The sequence below is a fragment of the Schistocerca nitens genome, chromosome 2 (genome assembly GCF_023898315.1).
Source record: "Schistocerca nitens isolate TAMUIC-IGC-003100 chromosome 2, iqSchNite1.1, whole genome shotgun sequence".
Lineage (NCBI taxonomy): Eukaryota > Metazoa > Arthropoda > Insecta > Orthoptera > Acrididae > Schistocerca > Schistocerca nitens.
The window spans coordinates 1186854918-1186881240 of record NC_064615.1 but is presented as its reverse complement, the minus strand read 5'-3'; the positions used below and the strand labels follow the sequence as shown (position 1 = coordinate 1186881240).

The 26323-nt window shown below is 43.1% G+C and overlaps 1 protein-coding gene across 1 annotated transcript in view; it reads left to right on the top strand.

Annotated features, from left to right (window-relative positions):
• Positions 1-26323, top strand: part of LOC126237522 (uncharacterized) — a 797357-nt gene that overhangs the window by 549973 nt on the left and 221061 nt on the right. The window lies entirely within an intron of this gene.

The window sequence follows — 26323 nt, the reverse complement described above, 5'->3', positions numbered from 1 at the left end:
CTTCAGTTTGGAAACAGTTGGTGCGAAAATTCTCGATGTTTTTGTCTTACGAGATCGTGGCGCTGCTGGCGTTATTGACCGGATCGGAGCACCGTGGCCACCTTTCAGTTCCGACGTTTTCAACCAAACGCCTCGGCGGTTCGCCGTCGGTTGCTTTCTTGTTTGCAGACGCTCGCTTATCGAGGATGTCCACATCGTTATTTCAAAGGATTCAGCAGCGACGCGTCATTCGAGGCGTTCGAAGCTGTTAGCTATTGGTCGTGCAGGACTGCCACCGGCCCGGGTTGTTTAGCGCCTCTCCATTGGCGAGTTTGGGGCCTCAGCCCTCTTGTGGGGACCGCAGCTTCTGCCCTAGGCTGTAGTTTCCTTTTGAACGTCGAGAACGTGTAGCTCATGGAAGCATATTTTTCAATAAAGCTTAATTATTATTAAACATACATTACAAATCCCTAAACTCGTGTAGAAAAAATTGTAGAAAGATAGATTTTCTGGAGAGAAAGGCCGCAGGACTACCTCGATACAGCCACGAACGAAGGGCAGTCAGATGATGTGTAGTTTCCCAGATATGCCAGGTATGTTATGGCCTTACCATTGATTAGAATCAGTGAGTCTTCAACAGCCGAACCGAGCAGGCTATAAGAAAACGGACTTCGAGGACGGCCACGCAAGTGGCAGATAGTTACTGGCTCTGTCTACGAGGCCGGCCTCCTGTTTTGTGCACAATAAACGCCTTCTCTTCCTGCTCCCTTGTTTATTCTCCCAGAAGCGTTTCGCCTTTTTTCACTGTAAGGTATCATCGGTGGGATGTATAATGATATAGTTAATATATACTTTTGTTTCGATATGTACTATTCGTAGACTATAAAACGGTTCACTTCTCGCTTTTTGTGTAAATAAGTGATCACTTACAGTTCTTCTTATTTTTAGTTGGCATCGGCGTTTCCCCTCATCTGGTCACACGGAGATCGCACTGCCGCTCCATTTGCGAAACATAAGCGTGTCTTATGTTTCGAACATTTTTCTTCCCACTTTTCATTTTGTTTGCCCTTGTCGTTGTGAGCAACTATCAATCTTCTGTCACTAACATAGACACTTGATCCAAAACTGTGACCTCAAGACGTAACTACTTTGCGTTCACCGTGTATCTTCACCTTATTTATGTGCATATTGCCAACCTAACGAAGTATATGCTGAAAACTAACGCCTATTCATTTCTGTTATGCTTTTTGTGTGTGTGTGTGTGTGTGTGTGTGTGTGTGTGTGTGTCGGTGTGTTCACAGAAAAAGAGAGAGAGAGAGAGATGCATGGAATTTTTTGTTGCTTTTTTGTCCAGAGAATGATTGAGAGTTTTTGTGTTCAGTTGATTTGAGTTTTGGTTCAAATGTTTTGTGTAGAGGCTGATGGACAGGTAGAGGTGGTGTGCTATTATTTTTATTATTACTATTATGATAATGGTAGTGTCACTCTATTATTTGATTAGTTGTTTGGCCTATGTATTTGACCATTCTACAGGGTTTTCTTTTCTGCTTTGGTTTACTGTATGTGGTAATTTTCTTGAACAGTCAGGAGATGTTTTTTTATTGTTGACTACAGTTATTTTCATGTCTTCTTCTCTAGTGGTTGGTTTGTGACTGTGTTCTCTTAGGTGTTCTGCTAATGTGGAGTTTGTCCCATACTTGCACCTCTTCATCTATACCTGCTTTCTGGTATATATCTCTGCTTTTTTTTGTCAGTTTTGGGGGTATATTTGAACAGCATTGTCTGTTGTGTATGCTATGTTTATTTCTTATCTTTTGAAAATGTTGGTGATTTTGTGTGTGAGTTTGCGTTTGTATATCATCGTGTGTTTTCTCTTAGACTCTCCTGATTATTCTGTGTAGTTGTTATGGTACTGGGTGTTTGTGACTGTGTTTGGTTCTGTTGTGATGTTGTCAATGGTTTTGTGCTTTCTGCTTTTATTTTACTTTTAATTTTCTCGTTTAGCTTTGGGATTGTGTTACTATTGTGTCCATTGGTTTGGGCTATTTGCATTACTATGTCCAATTCTTTTAGGTAGTTTTCTTTGTTGAGTGGGTCGGTGTTGAGTCTATGGAGCATATGTCGAAGCGTTGCTTGTTTTCTGAGTGTACGTGGTTCGAGCATTGGTGGATGATAATGCCAGTTCCTGTGGGTTTACGGTAAATTACAAACATATGCGTATTGTTTTGCTTCTTGATTGTTATAGCCAGAAAGTATAATACATATCAAAACAAAAGTATACCGCAACTGTTATCATAGCTCCTAGTGATTATGCTTTAAAATGAAAAACGCGAAACCAGTGTGGGAGAATAAAATACAGTACAGCAAGAGAAGGCGTTTTTTATTTACGAAACAAATTACTATGTTAAGGTTAATTAGGAATTCAACAACCAGTTTCATTTTCTGCCAGAGAAACAATGTTTTCCACTTTTGTATCATCTAGACCCATTCACATGACTATTTGTACTTGATACTCCGTTTTTCTAGATCTTACGAGGTGAGTCGAGCGTGAACTCACTAGTCTCGAAGTCTGTTTGTCATTCTGCTTCTTTAATTATGCAAGAGCTGATGAACAGTAGTGCATGGGGACAAGATGATACGCCGAGGTGGTTATGTCAAGTCGTTATTAAGAACTCTCTAAGGCTGTGGTTGTCAAACTTCTGTGCTTGAAAGCCAATGTCTGCTTCGTAGGTCAGCGCCACGGACCGCATAGGAAATATGGGGGAGTAGTCACTGAGAAAGATTTTCCAATTTTCACCAAACCATCAACAACCTATTGATAGCTTTCCACTTACACGTTTTGAATTTGCCTATTGTGAGGTAACTCACCATAAATTTTTAAGTGAAAAAGTAACTAATATATTAGAACTACGTGAATTTTTCTGAAGGCTTACACAGTGACCAGATTTCCATACTTAAGCGAGGGCTGTCACCCGTGCCACCACAACAGGATTCCATGTTTGTTTCTCTGTATTGAGCGAATTTTCCAGGCGCCTTCCCGCTCCAGTATCAGAAAGAATACCAAGCGGCTGCAGTAGATCGTTTTGAGTCGGTATTTTGTATTAGGAAAAATACTGGGTGGCGCACGAAAAACCGGCCCCTAGTACTAGACTTCTCATTGTTGCGCGCCAATTCTCATCTCTTGTTTCGAAGTTGTCGCTTGCATTAGCTTATTTGTTGTTTCTTTATTGTCTAATTATTACACGTGTAGCAATTCGTTGTTGTGTGTGCTCGTGGCGGGCAACCTTGGGTGCGTAGCTGGCGAGCCCGGTTTCTCGTGCGCCACCCTGTGTAACAGAACAGAGTCGGTTGTAGATATTATAACTTAATAAATTCAAATTTATTACAAAGGAATAGAATGATGGTGATAGCTTTGTGTATAAAAGGGTTTATAAGTCAGTTCTATTTGTTGTACTGTGCGTGTCTTTTGGAATTTAGTGACTGTTACTGGGGTCAACACGTTGGCTACTTTTGCCAACAAGTAATGTGGCCATCTCGGCTTCAGTGATCCACAGAAGAAACTACCAAATTGGAATAAAAAAACGAGGAAGTAATTTTTTTGGCCAAAGACGTTTTAAACACTGATATTGAGAAAAGTTATTTCTCACCTTACAAGCGTGGTAACAAAAGTAATACAAATGACTTATCCTCCGTCAGAGCACTCAAAAACAAAGTGTTTAGTAATAGATAACGGAACAAGCTTCCTCAGTCAGTCTCACTGACAACAATGGCGATGTATATTAGAGGTAGTGTGACCACTTCTCGACAGGCAGCAGCACTATAAAAAATTTGCAGCGGCCATTTTTCTGTCTTATCGGCTTTACCACACCTTCCTCTACGGATGTTAGTGTTCATTGGTAAGCCACAAAAATTACCCATTGCACTGTATTACAACAGCCTTAATTTGAATGCATATTAAGTGCTACAAACGTGTACCACAGTCAAAGATGACCGTCTCTATAATGCGCATTCGCGAGTCCGTGTGACTTCCGTTTGGCACTATACAGGGTGTTACAAGGTACGACCAAACTTTCAGGAAACATTCCTGCCGGCCGCGGTGGTCTAGCGGTTCTGGCGCTGCAGTCTGGAACCGCGGGACTGCTACGGTCGCAGGTTCGAATCCTGCCTCGGGCATGGGTGTGTGTGATGTCCTTAGGTTAGTTAGGTTTAAGTAGTTCTAAGTTCTAGGGGACTTATGACCTCAGATGTTGAGTCCCATAGTGCTCAGAGCCATTTGAACCATTTGAAACATTCCTCACACACAAATAAAGAAAAGATGTTATGTGTACATGTGTCCGGAAACGCTTAATTTCCATGTTAGAGCTCATTTTTGTTTCGTCAGTATGTACTGTACTTACTCGATTCTGATGATCAAGTTGTAAATTTTCACAATCAACATGTGTGGGCTGACGAGAATCCGCACGCAATTGTGCAATCACGTCATCAACACAGATTTTCTGTGAACGTTTGGGCAGGCATTGTTGGTGATGTCTTGATTGGGCCCCATGTTCTTCCACCTACGCTGAATGGAGCACGTTATCATGATTTCATACGGGATACTCTACCTGTGCTGCTAGAACATGTGCCTTTACAAGTACGACACATCATGTGGTTCATGCACGATGGAGCTCCTGCACATTTCAGTCGAAGTGTTCGTACGCTTCTCAACAACAGATTCGGTGACCGATGGATTGGTAGAGGCGGACCAATTCCGTGGCCTCCACGCTCTCCTGACCTCAAGCCTCTTGACTTTCATTTATTGGGGCATCTGAAAGCTGTTGTCTACGCAACCCCGGTACCAAATGTAGAGACTCATCGTGCTCATATTGTGGACGACTGTGATACAATACGCCATTCTCTAGGACTGCATCAGCGCATCAGGGATTCCATGCGACGGAGGGTGGATGCATGTATCCTCGCTAACGGAGGACATTTTGAACATTTCCTGTAACAAAGTGTTTGAAGTCAGGCTGGTACGTTCTGTTGTTGTGTATTTCCATTCCATGATTAATGTGATTTGAAGAGAAGTAATAAAATGAGCTCTAACATGGAAAGTAAGCGTTTCCGGACACATGTCCACATAACGTATTTTCTTTCTTTGTGTGTGAGGAATGTTTCCTGAAAGTTTGGCCGTACCTTTTTGTAACACCCTGTATAGCTGCGCACGCTCGTCAGTGGCCAGCATTCGAACAAAAACAAAGAAATTGTCACCCTCTCGTTTCCACTAACCTCGCAGGGGCCGCGCTACGTATTACTCTGCCCGTGACATAAGTGACAAACTTCACTCAGATCACGGCTGAATTCACCAACGTCAATTAAAATTAAGCGCATCTTAAAATATTACTGTTTCTCTAAGCATTTTGTTTGTTGCTGAACAAGAAAAATTCACTCTTAACAAGCTCGTGACGTTCGTCGACATTTTAGGATTCAGCTGTTAGCTGCTGTATCTATATTATCATAAAGTACGGTTGAGCACTGCGGGCCACACGAATACCAGTTTGAAGACCGTTGCTCTGAAGTCACTGACCTTTTGACTGTACGTAGATAAGTCGAGGTTTTCAGGGATACAGAGCCAATGATTTCGTTATCTTCCAACAAGACGGTCGTGAATACGAAGCCTTTCTGCCCGCCCATTTAAAGACCGAACTAGAGTCCACTACATTCAGGTATCTTGAGTGAGTACAGGAGCATACGCTAAGTTTTGTTTTATCTAGTGTTACCATTTCCACAAAAACGTTCTAATGAGCTTCGAAAGAACCAATATGCGCACAAGCGTCTTTCAAATACGCTTACTTATAGTTAATTCGTCCACGGAAAAGATTAGAACATATGATGCAATGCCTAAAATACCCTGCACTAAACGCGTGTGCGTTCCACCTTGCCGAGAGCTAGGCTTCTCTGCGGATTGTTACTCGAAGGTGGCCGGGTTCGATTCCCGGCCGGGTCAGAGATTTTCCCCGCTCAGTGAGTATCGTCGCGATTGACATTACACTACTGAGATAGCTATAGGGGCGCGTCCCTAAAACCAATAAATTCAAAGTATAAAAAAAGTCCCTCTATTTACTTCATTACTGTTGAGCAATTCCTTCATGATCTCATCCGCCCATTATCTGTCTGCAACGTGTCACTAACTCAGATGCGAGCAGTATGGCTGTCAGACTTAATCCATCTTCAGAGTGTCTTAGTTTGCGCACAGAGACAACAGTGCAGTGATCTATTTCATTTGTAAAGATATCTACATAATAATTTTCGTAAACGAAATGTCTAAAATGTGCTGTGTATAGTATGCGACGCTGGTGTGTCCGCACCGCTTCGAGCTCACAGCACCTCGTACTTTTTAAGCATTCTAAGAAAGAGTAATGTGCTTGTAGTCGGAGTTTCTTACTCAGACGGCTCCTAACCTAGTGCAGCAGATAGGTCACCTACAAATAACCTACCATAGGGACACGCATCGATTTTGATCAGCTTTGAATATGTTGTAGTGGACTGCAAGAGACGCACATATTTTTTGTACGTGGCCACGTTGCTGTTGTAGTGCTGGAACGCCCCTTGAAAAAAAATTAAGTTTAATACAATGGTGGGAACAAAATAGCAACGCCAAAAATGACTGCAGTAATAAAATTTCGGGAATACATTAATCTAGGTAAGATTTTCAAGTGATTATCGTGCAAGATCACAGTTTTAATATAAGCGCCAGATATACATGTGAAATGCTCGTGCATTAAAGCCAGAATGTTGACTGTAGGCATGCAATTGTGCATTCAGTGTGGTGTACATGTGGCGGGTTCGTGCCTGTCGCACTTGGTCGGCCAATACAAGGACTGTTAATACTGCTGCAGTTGTCGCCCGATGATCTCGTATGTGCTCGGTTGGAGACAGATCTGGTGATGGAGCCGGCCAAGGCGACAGGCCTGCATGCTGGCTTACAACAGCGGTATACTGAGAGCGTTATACTTTTGGAACGCTATTCCGGAATGGCAGCACACCAGGTCGAATCACCAGAGTGACGTACGAGGGTGCGTGGTATAACTACGGAAGTAGTTGTCATAAAACACCGCAGCGCAGACCATAACTGAAGGTGTAGGTCCGTGGTGTCAGGCTGGCCTCGTCCTAGCCAACACACGGCACCGAGGCAGAACCAGAAGACCCGACAGACCTCCAGCCTGCCCTAGCTTGACATCACTCAAGTCGCAAGTGGAATGCACGCTGCAGGGCGTGTGGCTCCGAGCTGGCCTCGAAGTAACCGATTTGTAACAGTGAGTTGTGTCACGGTGGTGCACGAGAGCCGAGCAGTGGACGCGATGTAGTTCCACGTGGCCGTCAGGAGCTCGGTGACCGCCGCTGCCAGCAGTCACGTACAGTGGCCACGTTTCTGCCAAGCTTTTCTGCAATACTGCAGAAGCAAATCCAGCTTCTCGTAGCCTTACTGCACAACCTCGTGCAAACTATGCGAGGTGCCGCTAATGGCGTCTGTACACCTTAAAGGAGTTCTCGACTGACAACACACCACGTCCGCTCTGAAGGACAACTAACGCTGGCCAGCGTTACAACGCGTATTTAAAGCAAATCCGATTTGCGTCGTCGCAGTGGCGCTACTATGCGACTGTCGTGAAATTTGAAGAGATGTCATTTTTCAGATGTAGAAACACGCGTACCAACTTTCGTTTATGCCGTACAACTCCTTGGTGTTGCGACTCTTTTCAGTCGGTATATTTCTGAATGAACACCGTTGAGACGGTAACAGATACTTCAGATAAAGGTTCTACGGTTTTTAAGGTACGTTACAACGGTGTACACAGACTTCTTGTAAAAGTAATTTTTCTCGAATTCGCCTCCCTCCCTCCTTCCCCAGTATTTTGTTGTTCTTTTCGACATTTGACTGATAGCATAAGATATAGCATCGTAAATACCAAATTCGACCGTATGTGGTGAAGTGGTCCATGTTTTGTTTTCAATTTGTAGGCTTTTCAGATTCAATTATGTTATATTTGAAATTGTTTGTAAGTTTTTGTTGTATCATTATTGCAAGTCTGTACAATAATGATTAAGTTCAGAATTGTTAGGGTCAAAAAATGCTGAATGGACTTTAATTTTGCACACCAAGCACATCGGACAATTACAGTTTCCTGACAGAACTCACATACGGGATCACAGGTTTTAAAGCAAAAGTGAAGAGGTGTCTGACATTTTGGTGGTTTCTGTTCAGTGCAACAACTCTTGTACCACGCATGTTTAAAAAGGTTAACGAATCTGGGAGAACGAAACTGATTGTGAATGAGGGATTGAGTTTTTAGAAGAATATTTCGTAAATACACGTTAACGACATAATGATATGATATAATTAAGTCTGAAAAATATTTTCCACGGCCGGAATGCATACATAAACGTGTATTGGCTGAGTCGTTATGGTTGTTCCGGAAGGAATCTTTGAAATATTAATCTCTTATCCATAATTATCGATGGTGTTAAATGTACTGCCGGAAAAAGCTGGAAAGAGGACGTCGATTTTGATTCGATGACGGCATGTGCCACCTGGGGTATAGTAGATCTACTGATAAAGGTCTCGAGGTCGTCCGCCAACGCTCACAGCCAGCAGGCTGTGTGTGGTGCAGACGTGTGAGGCAGGCAGCCAAACACCCGTGCTTCCTACAGCCACCTGAGTGAATCTGAAAAGGTTCAAATGATGGCCTTCCGAGTGGTCAGTTGTGGAACGGTGCTGGTATCACTCGTCACGTGAACGTTCTCACATTGAGTCACGAGGTTCTGGACATACACGCAGCACAGACGGCCGCCAGGATCGTCACACTGTAAGGCCGGCAGTGGCAGTGCGAGTTCGTACAGCTGCCACAGAGCCGCGCGGGATTAGCCGAGCGGTCTGTGGCGCTGCAGTCGTGGACTGTGCGGCTGATCCTGGCGGAGGTTCGAGTCCTCCCTCGGGCACGGGTGTGTGTGTTTGTCCTTAGGATAATTTAGGATAAGTAGTGCGTAAGCTTAGGGACTGATGACCTTAGCAGTTAAGTCCCATAAGATTTCACACACATTTGAGCATTTTTTGAGCTACCACAGAGCAGATAAGAGGGCTTCTGATTGGAGGCGTGTCAGCACGAAGTGTTGCGAAATGGTTACTTGCAGTGGAAATACGGACGCGCCCCTCTAGCCAGTCTTCCACTCACGTCACACCGTCGACGTGCAGGTCTCGACTGGTGCCGTCAGAGGATCACGTAAAGACGGAATGGCGCGCCGCGGCCCTCAGCGTTGAAAGCAGATCCTGTCTGCACGCAAGTGGTCATTTGCGCGTACGACGTAGACCTGGTGACAGTTATCTTGGAGAATGCGTTCTTCCGAGACAAACTGGCTGCAACTCTCATTTCTGGAGGAGACGCTAAGCACCACTCGGCACGTTACACCCGTTCTTTCGCCATTGTTGCAACACGGAGGTGATGTGTTGTTCCGGCAGGATAATGCTCGCCCACACACTGCCCGTGAAACTCAGCTCAATCTGTGAGACGTGCACCAACACCTCCAGATCTGTTTCCAATCGAGCACGTGTCGGATTCGATGCAGAACTACGTGAACAGGTCTAGCGGCCGTGGACGGCACAACGTACACAGGCAGAATTCGCTGTTTTCACGATCGACTGGCTGCCAGAGTCAGCGGCCGTGGACTCTGCACCACGTACTAATGTGCGTGCGTTTTGCAGCATAGGTGCCTCATAACTCCTTGTGATACTGATCTGTAAATGTAATCAAGTACTCCGTATGCACTGTTGCAACAGTGAATCTTGAATTAACGGGAAACCGCTAAAAGGGTGTACTGATTTTTTTCCGGCAGTGTAGTTTTTAGTTTTGCCCAGTTCATAAATCTAAACACAAGACGAATGTTTCATTTACCTGTTCAAACCATTTCCATCCGAGCTCCAGTGTCAGTTTATCGGACGTAAAAGTAAACACAAGCGCGTTATCTGCTCTGTATAAATCTTCTTCTTGCCATCTATTTCTTTCAAAACTGTGAGCAACAGGGACATCAAATTTCGGCTTGCAGATGTGGCTGTACCGCAAAACGACGAGGCACGATCAGAAAGTGACGGGAATTTTTTAATTTCGCAGTCGTTATACATCCAATTTTCAAGTTTGTTTGTCTTGTTGGCTCACATGTTCCTGATGTATGTTTGCTTTTTCAGCTGTTTTGTTGTAGACCGTCGAAAGGGTTATATGTGTTTCCGAGTACTTGGCGAATTTTTACTTACAAAAAAGGTGGATCAAAGAATTTGCATTAAATTTTGCTCGAAATATGGAATAAAGTGCAGTACCGCATTCGAAATATTGACCGTGGCTTTTAGTGAATCTACTATGAGTAAGACAAGAGTTTACGATTGGTACAAAGTTTCAAAGCGTTGAAGATGACGACTGCCCACGACAGTGTGGAAGAAGTAAAGAAAATGGTTCTGGAAAATCGCCGAGTCACCATCAGAGAGGTTGCTGATGATGTCATATCCTTTGGCTCATGCATAGGCAATTTTTCGGATGTTTTCGGCATAAAACGCGTACCAGCAGTTTGTTCCCAAATAATTGAATTTCGAGCAAAAACGACGTCGAATAGGTATCGCTCAGGAATTGCTGAAGTCGAGAAAGATCCAGAACTTCTAAAGAAGATTATAAGAGGTGATGAAACTTGGGTATGCGGGTATGACGTCGAAACCAAAGTACAGTCGCCCCAATGGAAACTGCCTGAAGAGCCAAGACCGAAAAAAATTTGACAAGTTAGATCACATGTGAAGATTCTTCTCACTGTTTTCTTCGATTACGGTAGGGTAGTACATCATGAGGTCGTACGGTCAGTCAGGAATACTATCTGAAAGTTATCCCCGTTTGCGTGAAGCAGTCTGAAGAAAACAAAACCATTCGTGGAAACTGCATCACGACAAAGCTCCGGATCACACCCCAATGCTTGTTCGTGATTTTTTGACGAAAACAAAACCATTATTAAGCCGTGCGTGGCTCGTGTTCCCGCCATCATGTATTTTACACGCTGTTTTTAACGTACTTCCACCTCACTACGTTAATTTAAATTACTGGTGTCACTGAGTTGCTGCTTTGCCTGACCGTGAGCGGCGCTAGCAGCGCGTATCGATATATCCCCTCTCGCAGTATCTTTGCTCGACTGCTATTACTTGTGGAGCGCAGTCCGGACCTTCCAGTCGGGGAGTTGCAATGCAGACTAGTGCAGTCGGGTTGGAGCTTTGAGGTCTGCGTCGACATGGCTCGCCCGACCATTGCCACGACTGATCACTTGAGCCGGGCCACGGTCTTGGTGGATCGTTCATGACTCGGCTGTGTGTGTGTGTGTGTGTGTGTGTGTGTGTGTGTGTGTGTGTGTGTGTCGACTCCCGATTTGTCCTCGTGCGTGCTTAGTGACTGTTGGGTATCGTTCACGTCTTCGTGCAAGTGTTTGTCAGGTTGTGTGTGTAGTTTGACGACTACTCTAGATGTCGGCATTCTGAGGAGAGACGGTCGGTTGCTGCGGACGAGGGAAGGGCTAGGGCCGCTGGCATCCCCCGCGCAGTGTCGGAGCGAGTGTGAAGCTGTCCGATCGCCACGAGATTCGTGGTTCACCGACCCGGGGCGTCAGAGTTGAGTAGTGCTTTCAACTACCCAAGTCACTGCTATTCACGTTGTGGTGGTTCGCTTCGGTGGTTTGCTGTTGGGGAGGTTTTCCGGTGAGGAACACCGAGTGATTCTACTGCTGAGATTTAGCCACCATCCGGTGCAATTAACTATTTTGGTCGACCACGATCTGAGTGTACCAGCGGAATTTTCTGCCTAGTGTCCGTTAGTGTTCCAGTTACCTGCCCTGGCCACTAACGTAACTTCAGGCAGCGTCCTTTCCTCAGCGTGTTGTCGCTGCCAACATGGTGTGTAATTTTGACAGCTAACACACACTCCATTGTGGATTATTACGCCGGTTCGAGTTCTCATCTATTGATTGACGGGAAGCAAGTCGTTGTGTCGGTCGGTCCGTGGCTGTCCCCTGGTTGGGTTGCCTAACGAACGAGGCCTTCTGACTGCCACCGATGTTTCATTATCTGTTGTCAGCTATTTTAAATTTTAGGCTTATGGTTATTTGTTTTGTTTCTTAAAATCTTGCCAAATTTATTTTTGAATTTATTTTTCAAGCTTAAACACTGCGGCCTTCTGTCTTTAAAAATTATGGTAATATTTTTTTAAAAAATTGGAGTTTAATTCTGGCCCTCAGCCATTGGTATTGCACCTTGCATACGTTGCTTCTTTAAATTAATTTATTGCTATCTTAATTGGATTTTTACCTTGTTGATTTTTAAGATTTCTTGTTGTTAAACATGCTGGCCTTCTACCTTTAAAGGTGTATGGTAATATATTCTGAAGTTTTGAAATTTAATTGTAGGCCTCAGCCATTTGTGTTGCACCTTGCATATGTTGCTTTTTGGGTTTTAAATTATTTTATTGCTATCTTAATTGAATTTTGATTTTTTAAAATTTTTTGTTGGCCTCCTGCCTTTAAAGGCCGATGGTAATATATTCTAAAATTCTGGAGTTTAATTGTGGCCCACAGCCATTTGTATTGCACTTTGCGTATGTTGTTTTTTGAATTATTTTATTGCTATCTTAATTGGATTTTTATCTTGTTAAGATTTCTCGTTGGAGGCCTTCAGCCGTGAAAGAGTTGCATTTGGCCATTTCCACAATATTATTACCTGTTCTGCCCAGCGAATTTAGCGGGCGTCTCAATTATGTTGATACAGCCACCGTATTCGCTGGACATGGTAACCTGAGACTTCTTTCTATTATCTAGGCTGAACTTTTTCTATTATCTGGGCTGAACTTCTTTCTATTATTTAGGCTAAAGAGAACCATGAAAAGACGTCCTTTGCCACCATTGATGAGACAACACAGAATCGCTGAAGGAGCTGAAAACCATAACGAAAAGAGAGTTGCAAAAGTGCTTCCGAGGTTGGAAAAAGCGCTGCACAAGCATATTATATCTGAGGGGAATTACTTTGAAAGGGACAAAGTTTATGTTGATGAATAAATAAAGATAGTTTTCGCCCTGCATGCATTTCCAGATTGAAACCTGGCTGGCCAGAAGTATAAACATTGGCCTCTCCAGTCTATACAGTTTTCGATTTCACAATTTCCGCAAATTCGTAGGCTTTTCCCCTCAATTCTTCTTTACTCGCTATTTGTGCTTGAGCGATGAATTTTTTGGTTTTCCTTTTAACAATCCGTGGTCTTACTTTAAAGTGATGAATCCATTTTGAAGGAAGCCTTGAACAAATGTTGTGATAAGTTACTATAATCCCTCGCTTGTAAAGCCCACCTCTTCATATCCACATCATGCGGAAATACCTGATAACGTTTCAACTATCGTCCCACCTGCAGCAATTTGTTCTTTCCATTTATACAGATCTCTCTCTTTGTGATATTTCTGTATCAATGTTTTACGGTTTCAATTTTGCCTTTACCAGGGAGCCAAAATGTAACGGGTTTTTATTTATATTTTAGGTCTATCTCGCGTTTTGCTGTTTTATCGTCTATTACCGTTTTTCATAATCTTCTTCATGATGATCTTCAATTAGAATAGGATCTTAAAATCTTAGAGTAATGTGACTTTCGATAAATATGTCATTTTCAACAGCAATTTTAAACAAATGTTCTAACTGTGATGCAAAAGTAATTTACTTGCTAGTTATCATAGTTGTGACTTATCAAACTTGGTGCGTAGTAAATCCAAAAAATATATGCAGGGTGGACCGTTTTAATCCATAAAGGGGAATAACTCGGGATGGAAGCGAAATACAACGAAGTGGTTTAGATAAAAGTTGTAGGTTACAAAGAGAGTCACACATTTCTGGTAATGGCCGTGACCTCGAATTTGATTGATTTTAGTTCAAGTAGGGATTAATTTCGAATAGAGGAGGTATAAAGCAGAATACAGTTAGATACAAACTGGAGGGGGCGTAAGGGGTCACATATCTTTACCAATAAGCGTCTTCTTAAAGGTAACCGTCGAAGGTCATTCGAAGGTTGAATTTTGTTTCATGGAAATCCCTATTTGTGTCTTAAGATTTGGAAAGAATGAACAGAGATTTGAACTTCAAGTTTTAATTAACGTTTTTATTGGTAGAAATAAATACATGACAACGTATAAATGTTATTTTGACATTTGCGAGATAGAACAAACGTAAATAAAACGTGGATCATTGATTTAAGGTCGTCGAGTGACCCGCCGCGCCTCTCATTCCTCGGGATGCCCCTTCCAATTTGTATCTAACACTGTACTTTGCTGAGTTCCTTCTCTATTTCGGGATAATCCTTACTAGAACTAAAAACATATCTGCTTGCTTGACCTTCAGTGAACCTTTCCATGACCCTGAATAATGTATCATTTTATGCGTAAAGTTTGCCATTCTTTTCGAATCTTAAATAAAGTATTAGGGTTCTCATTTAAAAAATATCCATAACCACTTCGAAAATTCAAGGTCATGGCCATTAGTGGCAGTACGTGACCCCCTTTGCTACCTGTAACATCTGCCAAAAATAGTTTGCTGTATCTCATCTCTATTCCGAGTTATTCCTCATTATGGACTAAAATGGTCCACCCTGTATGTGCATTAATGTAACGGACAAACTGAAGTGACGGATTCCTCTGGCCACGTGCCGTCTCTTCCTTGTGTGTTGCTGGCTGTGTGGTTGACGCAGCGTACTGTAAGCAGCAAGTTGAGTCGAGGTTGTGTTTGTGTACGGTCAAGCAGATGAAAACGATCGAGGCAGCACAGATATACCCAACAAGTACACTCGCAGATGCTGACCACATTTCAAGCCCATTTTGGGCTGTTGTGTGGTCACGGGTCCTTTTCAGACAGGCGGACGTGCAGGGATTCTTCCTCTCGACCATTTCCATCTGCTTGGCCGTACACAGACACCATCTCGGCTTCTTCCCGACCTGAATACCGGACCATTCTGACGATGCATTTCCGGGCACATGTTCGTAAGATCTTTTTTCCTCCATTTACAGTCAGGAATCCGTCCCTGCTCTTTGTCGTATATCGTAAACTGAGAGAAACGGTAGATAGCACGTCCAACACTCAGCAGACAGTGTTGCCAACTTAGCGGATTTCCCACTAGAACTGGTGGTTTCTACCCTTCTTTTAGTGGCAAAATATTGCTTCCAGTGACTGGTGGATTTTATAGTGCTTTAGTAGAATTCAGTTTCATTTACCGAAAATGTGATCTCTCAACCACTAAGCTATTTATATGTTTCGAAATTTGTTATTTCTACTTTATTTGATTTCAGCAATATTTAACTTTTACTGTGAAGACAACACCGATGCATTACAATGTGACATCAAATGAACCATCACACTCGATAGACTACACGCGGAGACCCCTGTAGAATGAACAGTATTTAGTAGCACTTAGTTATACTTCGGAAATTGGGATTCTTTTCCTTGTCTGTATCTTTTGCAGTCCCCACCCGGAAATCCGATTGGGGGACTATTTTATCTCCGGAAAATTTTACAGAAGATACTGGCATCGTTTACATGCAGAAGATAGACATGCTATGTCATGCAGATGATATTGCTATAGTCACGGAGACAAAAGAAGATCTAGAGGAAGTCCTCAGAACAATGAAAAGGATTCTGTGCAATCAGTATGGAAAGAGAATAAACAAGAAAGAGTCTAAAGTGATGGTATGCTGTACAGGAGCAGAATATGAACCTCTGAGAATGAGAATTGGAATAGAGGAGCTGGAACTGATAGAGGAATTTACTTACCTGGGAAGCAAAATCACAAAGGGTGGTAGAAGCCGAAGAGAAATTGCGAGCAGAATACAAAAGGTCAAAATTGCATTTAATCGGAAAACATCAGTCTGAAAATAAGGAAACGTATCGTGAAAGCTTTCGTTTGGAGTGTGGCCCTATACGGATGTGAAGCTTGGACAATGGGAAGAGGAGAGAGAGGACGGCTAGAGGCCCTGGAGATGTGGTGCTGTAGAAGAACCATGAAGTTCAGCTGGAGAGACAACGTAACAAATGAAGAGGTGCTTAGAAGAGTACAGGAGGCACATCCAGACAAGAAGAGACAGACTTATAGGGCACACACTACGACACAACAACATCATTGGAACAATAGCAGAAGGAGCTATTGAGGGAAGGAATCGGCGAGGGTGACCAAGGTTATCATACATGCAACAGATCATGTACACATACGTGGAAATGAAAAGGAAGGTAGACAGAGGAGAGGAATAGCGCTCTGCTGCAAACCAACCTCAAGGATTAAACACTAAAAGAAGAAGAAGAAAAGTTATGGTTCATTTCACGAGCAACTTTTACGACTCCTCTCCTAGCACTGCCTCATTCCAATGCCGATCTTGAGAGGCTATTTAGGAGTATGAACGTGATAAAAAAACAAGCAGAGGAATACAATGAAGTTAAATATTTTAACTGCTGTATTAATAATACGTTGTGGTTTGAGGTTGGAAGGCAAATGCTGCAACGAATATGAAATTCCAAAAAACGTTGTAAAACAAATCGATACCAAAGAATCGTATCAATCTGAAACTGATGATAATGATGATGATGCAGACAAATGATTCATATGAAGAAGCCGAATTCATTTAAATAATTAGTTGTTGTTATAGAACTTTTTGTATGTCCTTTTCCTTGACTTGCTGATTTATTTATTGTATGTTATTTTAATGATTGTGAATATTTTATTACTTAATAATAAAGGAAACTAATTAGAAATATACTTATTGTTTTCTTTCATAATAATTAAAAAAATTTGTGGAAATTTTAGCGATTATGAGAATAGAGGCATTTTTGTTAGTTGTTTTTGCACCTGAAGCTGGTGGGAAGCTCACTTTAACTGTTGGCAACACTGCCTTCACAGTCCAGTCGGTGATGCGAACTTGTCGTTACCCTGACGGCTCACATCACTTCCCCCCACTCCGCTGCTCGGACGATGTTGGTCGGCCGAGGGAAAGAGAGCAGAATTAGAACAATATATGTAGAATTTACATTTAGACTATATTTATGTTGGGAAGACATTTTGAACAACCAACATGACAACTGTCATTGAAAAGGATAGTTATCGGTCGCGCGTACAGCGTGTAACCGTATTGTCATATCGTTGGCTTCGTTGCGGAGCATCTTTGCGAGTGGCTGCATTGCAGAGTCAAGCACGAGACATGGAGCTGCTGTGTTGTGTTGTGCGGTAACTCTGTGGCTGCAAGTACTATTATTGTGAAATAATGAGATACGGAAGTGGATTCAGTGAAAAGTGCGTAAGGAAGTAATTATGTATGAGCATTGCCACCGTTAACGTATTTGAGTATCTGCCCGTTTGCGTGTCGTACCCTGTTGTTGTTGTGGTCTTCAGTCCTGAGACGGGTTTGATGCAGCTCTCCATGCTACTCTATCCTGTGCAAGCTTCTTCATCTCCCAGTACCTACTGCAACCTACATCCTTCTGAATCTGCTTAGTGTATTGATCTCTTGGTCTCCCTCTACGATTTTTACCCTCCACGCTGCCCTCCAATGCTAAATTTGTGATCCCTTGATGCCTCAGAACATGTCCTACCAACCGATCCCTTCTTCTAGTCAAGTTGTCCCACAAACTTCTCTTCTCTCCAATCCTATTCAATACATCCTCATTAGTTACGTGATCTACCCACCTCATCTTCAGCATTCTTCTGTAGCACCACATTTCGAAAGCTTCTATTCTCTTCTTGTCCAAACTAGTTATCGTCCATGTCTCACTTCCATACATGGCTACACTCCATACAAATACTTTCAGAAACGACTTCCTGACACCTAAATCTATACTCGATGTTAACAAATTTCTCTTCTTGAGAAACGCTTTCCTTGCCATTGCCAGTCTACATTTTATATCCTCTCTACTTCGACCATCATCGGTTATTTTACTCCCTAAATAGCAAAACTCCTTTACTACTTTAAGTGTCTCATTTCCTAATCTAATTCCCTCATCATCACCCGACTTAATTTGACTACAGTCCATTATCCTCGTTTTGCTTTTGTTGATGTTCATCTTATATCCTCCTTTCAAGACACTGTCCATTCCGTTTAACTGCTCTTCCAAGTCCTTTGCTGTCTCTGACAGAATTACAATGTCATCGGCGAACCTCAAAGTTTTTACTTCTTCTCCATGAATTTTAATACCTACTCCGAATTTTTCTTTTGTTTCCTTTACTGCTTGCTCAATATACAGATTGAATAACATCGGGGAGACGCTACAACCCTGTCTCACTCCTTTCCCAACCACTGCTTCCCTTTCATGCCCCTCGACTCTTATAACTGCCATCTGGTTTCTGTACAAATTGTAAATAGCCTTTCGCTCCCTGTATTTTACCCCTGCCACCTTCAGAATTTGAAAGAGAGTATTCCAGTCAACATTGTCAAAAGCTTTCTCTAAGTCTACAAATGCTAGAATCGTAGGTTTGCCTTTTCTTAATCTTTCTTCCAAGATAAGTCGTAAGGTCAGTATTGCCTCACGTGTTCCAACATTCCTACGGAATCCAAACTGATCTTCCCCGAGGTCAGCTTCTACCAGTTTTTCCATTCGTCTGTAAAGAATTCGCGTTAGTATTTTGCAGCTGTGACTTATTAAACTGATAGTTCGGTAATTTTCACATCTGTCAACACCTGCTTTCTTTGGGATTGGAATTATTATGTTCTTCTTGAAGTCTGAGGGTATTTCGCCTGTCTCATACATCTTGCTCACCAGATGGTAGAGTTTTGTCATGACTGGCTCTCCCGAGGCCATCAGTAGTTCTAGTGGAATGTTGTCTACTCCCGGGGCCTTGTTTCGACTCAGGTCTTTCAGTGCTCTGTCAAACTCTTCACGCAGTATCTTATCTCCCATTTCGTCTTCATCTACATCCTCTTCCATTTCCATAATATTGTCCTCAAGTACATCTCCCTTGTATAAACCCTCTATATACTCCTTCCACCTTTCTACCTTCCCTTCTTTGCTTAGAACTGGGTTTCCATCTGAGTTCTTGATATTCATACAAGTGGTTCTCTTCTCTCCAAAGGTCTCTTTAATTTTCCTGTAGGCAGTATCTATCTTACCCCTAGTGAGACAAGCCTCTACATCCTTACATTTGTCCTCTAGCCATCCCTGCTTAGCTATTTTGCACTTCCTGTCGATCTCATTTTTGAGACGTTTGTATTCCTTTTTGCCTGCTTCATTTAGTGCATTTTTATATTTTCTCCTTTCATCAATTAAATTCAATATTTCTTCTGTTACCCAAGGATTTCTATTAGCCCTCGTCTTTTTACCTACTTGATCGTCTGCTGCCTTCACCACTTCATCCCTCAGAGCTACCCATTCTTCTTCTACTGTATTTCTTTCCCCCATTCCTGTCAATTGTTCCCTTATGCTCTCCCTGAAACTCTGTACAACCTCTGGTTCTTTCAGTTTATCCAGGTCCCATCTCCTTAAATTCCCACCTTTTTGCAGTTTCTTCAGTTTCAATCTGCAGTTCATAACCAATAGATTGTGGTCAGAATCCACATCTGCCCCAGGAAATGTCTTACAATTTAAAACCTGGTTCCTAAATCTCTGTCTTACCATTATATAATCTATCTGAAACCTGTCAGTATCTCCTGGCTTCTTCCATGTATACAGCCTCCTTTCATGATTCTTGAACCAAGTGTTAGCTATGATTAAGTTATGCTCTGTGCAAAATTCTACAAGGCGGCTTCCTCTTTCATTCCTTCCCCCCAATCCATATTCACCTACTATGTTTCCTTCTCTCCCTTTTCCTACTGACGAATTCCAGTCACCCATGACTATTAAATTTTCGTCTCCCTTCACTACCTGAATAATTTCTTTTATCTCGTCATACATTTCATCTATTTCTTCATCATCTGCAGAGCTAGTTGGCATATAAAGTTGTACTACTGTAGTAGGCATGGGCTTTGTGTCTATCTTGGCCACAATAATGCGTTCACTATGCTGTTTGTAGTAGCTAACCCGCACTCCTATTTTTTTATTCATTATTAAACCTACTCCTGCATTACCCCTATTTGATTTTGTATTTATAACCCTGTAATCACCTGACCAAAAGTCTTGTTCCTCCTGCCACCGAACTTCACTAATTCCCACTATATCTAACTTTAACCTATCCATTTCCCTTTTTAAATTTTCTAACCTACCTGCCCGATTAAGTGATCTGACATCACTGAATGAAACTAATGTGAATCAGTAAAATAGTTTACCACAAAGGAGAGTAACAAGTGCCAGTTCCTTGTAGGGAGCGTGATGACATGCGTTCGGTCATCGCATTTCCGCGGTTACACGCACGCTCGCACGAGTGAAGACTGTGAACTGTAAATTAACTTTTATGAGCAGTGTTGTATTATTAAAAGAGCCTAAGGACTGGTACCACATATCTGCGTGTACGTGGTGAGGTAAGAACTTTCGTTCGACCATTCCGCTTCCGCATCATCAACAATCACCCGCGTCGTGTCGGTTACGCGTACGCTCTCCCTAGTGATAATACAGGCTGCACATAAAGTACGGGAACACTATCAGTTATTTAATGCGCAAGAACTAAACATTGTACAGATGTCATACATATTGCATTTTAAAGAGAAACTCTGTAAGTTTTTTACAGACATTCGATATGCGGGATGCACGACGCACCGACTTCTTTCGACTCCTTATGAATGTCTCTCGCACGCGCTCCACATTCACTTCCGCCGTGCCACTGATTGCCGCCGGAGGTTCGAATCCTCCCTCGGGCATGGGTGTGTGTGTTGTTCTTAGCATAAGTTAGTTTAGGTAGTGTGTGCGTCGTCTAGGGAACGATGACCTAAGCAGTTTGGTCCCTTAGGAATTCACACACATTTGAAAATTTTTGAACACTGGGACGTCCGCTACTCTTTGCCGGGCACAAGCAACCCGTCGTAACGAACTTGTTGTGCCAGTGGTAAATGGCCTTCCTTGTAGGTGGCTTCTTACCGTACTTGGTTCTAAACATCCGTTGAACAGCTGTAGCATACTTGTTTTTGTCGAACTCAAACACACAGAAGCTGACTCCGCACCTGAGCTAGCCATGTTTGCGACTATCGACTTATTAACAAACTACGCTGTGGCGATATACACGAGAAAAAACTTTCAGGGTTTCTCTTCAAAATGACATATGTATTATATCTGTACAAGGTTTGGTTCTTGTGCAATAAATAATTGGACGTGTTCCCGGACTTTACGTACGCCTTGTATTGTGGACAGATAATCATCGTCATTGCCTGTGGATCATCACCGAAGGTTCGGCCAGAGTAACACTGCGAAATACGTGTGGCGGCGTGAAGTACAGTAGTGACAGACATTAACATCGTCAAGAATACTGTAGTAATAAGGGAATAATAATTATTACCACTCATCAAATCAGCAAGAATGTTAATTGGCATCAACACTTACGACTTAGTGTGCAAACAGTGTAAACTGCTATTTTATCGTCTCAGAGTGTAGTTGTTCTTACCGGACATAGGACAGTGTTGTTTTTAGTGCTGAGTGGCGCCCCTAAACCCTCTTCCATATTTATATACATAATATCAGGCAAGCCAGCAGCAGTGTCGAACAGAAATAATAAATACGACCTCCGCGGGAGTGGTGTGGAGAATTCGCATGGTCATAGCGAGAACGGTTTAAGGGTCCCCCACCAGTTGTACCCCCGGCGTGTTACAAGCGATATAGAGATATTTCTAGCTTATTTCTGACAATTGCATCTTTGGAATACTACTTCATCAAATATAATTGAATTTGGTATTGTATATGTGGATGCATCTTGCATCATTGTAACGTACATTAAATACCCTAAAACTTTTATTCGAAATTTTTTTAATAATAACTGTCACCGTTTCAACAATATTCGTGAAGAAATATTTACCTAAATTTTTTTCAAGGGGATGTTTCACCCCCTTAATGGCTGCATGGGCAGGTATAAAAAATATGTCTCTGATTTTGCTCTACACTACAACATATTCAAAGCCTCGGGTATGTTTACTTCTTAGTGTTTTTTTTCTTTTCGCATAGTTTGAGTGTTGTTATCAAGACTGGGGATATCCAGACTAAATATTCAGTTTCGCGATATTGCAATGCCTACGTGTTATTCCGAATTATGATGCAGAGTTCATTCATACATGCATGCATGTCCGAAGGAAAAGGCACTACAGCGACATCAGCCGTCATGAAATACAAGAAATGTATTCGCATTTGCGAATATGAACTACCATCAGCTGTATAATGGAATGACCACAATAAAAAATTGTGCCGGAACGGGACTCAAACCCCGATTTCCCCGCAAGCGATCGCCTTACCATTTGACTAACCGAGTACGGTTCACGGTCCGACCCAGACAACCTGTACCTGTACATGCGTCATGTACACTACTGGCCATTAAAATTGCTACACCAAGAAGAAATGCATATGATAAACGGGTATTCATTGGACAAATATATGGCCGGCCGATGTGGCCGTGCGGTTCTGGCGCTGCAGTCCGGAACCGCGGGACTGCTACGGTCGCAGGTTCGAATCCTGCCTCGGGCATGGGTGTGTGTGATGTCCTTAGGTTAGTTAGGTTTAAGTAGTTCTAAGTTCTAGGGGACTTATGACCTAAGATGTTGAGTCCCATAGTGCTCAGAGCCATTTGAACCATTTTGAACCATTTGGACAAATATATTATACTCGAACTGACATGTGATTACATTTTCACGCAGTTTGGGTGCATAGATCCTGAGAAATCAGTACCCGAAACAACCACCTCTAGCCGTAATAACGGCCTTGATACGCCTGGGCATTGAGTCAAACAGAGCTTGGATGGCGTGTACAGGTACAACTGCCCATGCAGCTTCAACACGATACCACAGTTCATCAAGAGTAGTGACTGGCGTATTGTGACGAGCCAGTTGGTCGGCCACCATTGACCAGACGTTTTCAGTTGGTGAGAGATCTGGAGAATGTGCTGGTCAGGGCAGCAGTCGAACATTTTCTGTATCCAGAAAGGCTCGTACAGGATCTGCAACATGCGGTCGTGCATTATCCTGCTGAAATGTAGGGTTTCGAAGGTATCGAATGAAGCCACGCGTTGTAACACATCTGAAATGTAACGTCCACTGTTCAAAGTGCCGTCAGTGCGAACAAGAGGTGACCGAGACGTGGAACCAATGTCACCCCATACCATCACGCCGGGTGATAGCCAGTATGGCGATGACGAATACAAGCTTCCAATGCGCGTTCACCGCGATGTCGCCAAACACGGATGCGACCATCATGATGCTGTAAACAGAACTTGGATTCATCCGAAAAATGACGTTTTGCCATTCGTGCACCCAGTTTCGTCGTTGAGTACACCATCGCAGGCGCTCCTGTCTGTGATGCAGCGTTAAGGGTACCGCAGGCACGATCTCCGAGCTGATAGTCCATGCTGCTGTAAACGTCGTCGAACTGTTCGTGCAGATGGTTGTTGTCTTGCAAACGTCCCCATCTGTTGACTCAGGGATCGAGACGTGGCTGCACGATCCGTTACAGCCATGCGGATTAGATGCCTGTCATCTCGACTGGCCGGTGGGATCCAGCACGGCGTTCCGTATTTCCCTCCTGAACCCACCGATTCCATATTCTGGTAACAGTCATTGGATCTCGACCAACGCGAGCAGCAATGTCGCGATACGATAAACCACAATCGCGATAGGCTACAATCCGACCTTTATCAAAGTCAGAAACGTGATGGTACGCATTTCTCCTCTTAACACGAGGCATCACAACAACGTTTCACGGGGCAACGCCGGTCAACTGCTGTTTGTGTATGAGAAATCGGTTGGAAACTTTCCTCATGTCAGCACGTTGTAGGTGTCGCCACCGGCGCCAACCTAGGGTGAATGCTCTGAAAAGCTAATCATTTGCGTATCACAGCATCTTCTTCCTGTCGGTTAAATTTCGCGTCTGTAGCACGTTATCTTCGTGGTGTAGCAATTTTAGCGGTGGTCTAGCGGTTCTGGCGCTGCAGTCCGGAACCGCGGGACTGCTACGGTCGCAGGTTCGAATCCTGCCTCGGGCATGGGTGTGTGTGATGTCCTTAGGTTAGTTAGGTTTAAGTAGTTCTAAGTTCTAGGGGACTTATGACCTAAGATGTTGAGTCCCATAGTGCTCAGAGCCATTTGAACCATTTGAGCCAATTTTAATGGCCAGTAATGTGTATTCTCGTACGGGGGAGACATTTCACTTGCCGTATTTATCCGCGCACACCGGGAAGCGACATTCCAGTAAAATGTCTGCCCTGCACGTGAATATACATATGCATGTACGATAACGGGTTGGAGGCACGTGGTTTACGACATAGGAGGTTTGAGTCTAGACGTGAGTTGTGCACGGGTAGCCAAACAGTAAGGCGACCGGTCGTGGGAAGGGCAAGACCCGGGTTCGAGGCCCGGTCCGGCACAAATATTCATTGTCGTCATTCCATTATACAGCTTAAGGTAGTCTATATTCGCAGCTGCGAATAGTTTCTTGTTTACTGTCATTTTTCTGTAATACATTTGCCTTGGACCAAGTCCAACATATCGCCGTGGCTGTCACCATATTGTGTAGTAAATTTTCAAGGGTGGTATTCCATGTGATAAATATTGGTTCAAAATGGTTCAAATGGCTCTGAGCACTATGGGACTCAACTGCTGAGGTCATAAGGCCCCTAGAACTTAGAACTAATTAAACCTAATTAATCTAAGGACATCACACACATCCATGCCCGAGGCAGGATTCGAACCCGCGACCGTAGCGGTCGCGCGGTTCCGGACTGTTGCGCCTAGAACCGCTTGGCCACTCCGGCCGGCGATAAATATTGGGTCAACTGTATTTGGCACTTAGCTTCTCCATCTCCATTCAGGTCAAATCCCTAAATTTACTCTTTGCATTATTTCGTAGTATGAACGAATTTGTTACATTTATTATAATAGTACGCGGGAGTGAGAAGTATAAATGAACTTCACCTTACTCGTTTGTCGATTGAGACGAATTTTCTTTGTTATCGATGTTCTACATGCAGTATCAGCTTTCTCTCGGGCTGGCATCTACAGTTATTGGATCTGGTTTTTTCCCATAAATTATAAAACATTATTTTTAGATTTAAGCTCGAAACAAATGTTATTCTCCTTCTCAAATACAACAAATGGAATTATGACTGGACGGCAAACATGTATGCGCCTTGACGTTACGTAGCAACCTTAAAACCAGCCGCCTGAACACGCATACTCTAGTCATGCGTTGGTATGCCTCTACAATTTTTAGCCTCCATGCTTCGCTCTATAACCTTGAGGCCTCGCGACGTGTCCTGTCAACCAGTCACTTCTTTTAGTCAAACTGGCCTTTCCTCTGCATTTCTATTCAGTATCTCCTCTCGTGTAAAAACCTCAATAAGCTGTTATCGGAACTATTTGTTTTACTCAGTGACCGGTTTCAGTTGTAATGGTCATCTTCGGAGTGATCGTGTCCTTGTAGTTAACAAAGGAGGACAGATCAATCCGAAGATTGTTGTTGTTTTTACATGTTGTCAAACTTTGGAACGCTGTTATCTTCAAAGAGACCATGTCTCCCTTCACATCTCCTTTTAGTTAACCGATGTAGTCATTTCTGTGTGGCGGCACCTTTTAACACGTTCTGTTCTCTTCTTGTCTGGCGGTTTATCGTCCACGTTCCAATTACTTTCAAGGCGACACTCCACACAGATAGCGTCAGAAAGCACTTCCATGCACTTTCTATTAGACATTAATATGTTGCTCTTTTCAGAAACACTGTTCTTGCCATTGTCATTTTACATTTTATGTCTACTTCGTCCATCGTAAGTTATTTTACTGCCCAAATGGTAAAACTCGTATTATACTTTCAATATCTCATTCTGTAATGAAATTCCGTCTGCGTCGTCTGACTTAATTCGGCTACATTCCATTACCATACCAGTCAGCTGGTCTTCCATGTCCTTTGCCGTCACTGAGAGGATTATTAAGTTGGTGCATGAGTTAGTAACGCTTTTATTTTGCACGGTGGTATTTCGGCTGCTACTGGTTTACTTACTATACCCGAACTCCCAGCAGGTGCGGGGAACGGGCACCGAGCAGTATTACTGAAGGGGGGGCGGGGTGAGGAGGGAAACAAAGGCGCAGTGGGGCTAACACAAACGTGCTTCTTAAGCTGTGTGTAGGACAGAGTTAATCGTCCGTTAAATACTTCGTACTTTCGACATTTGGG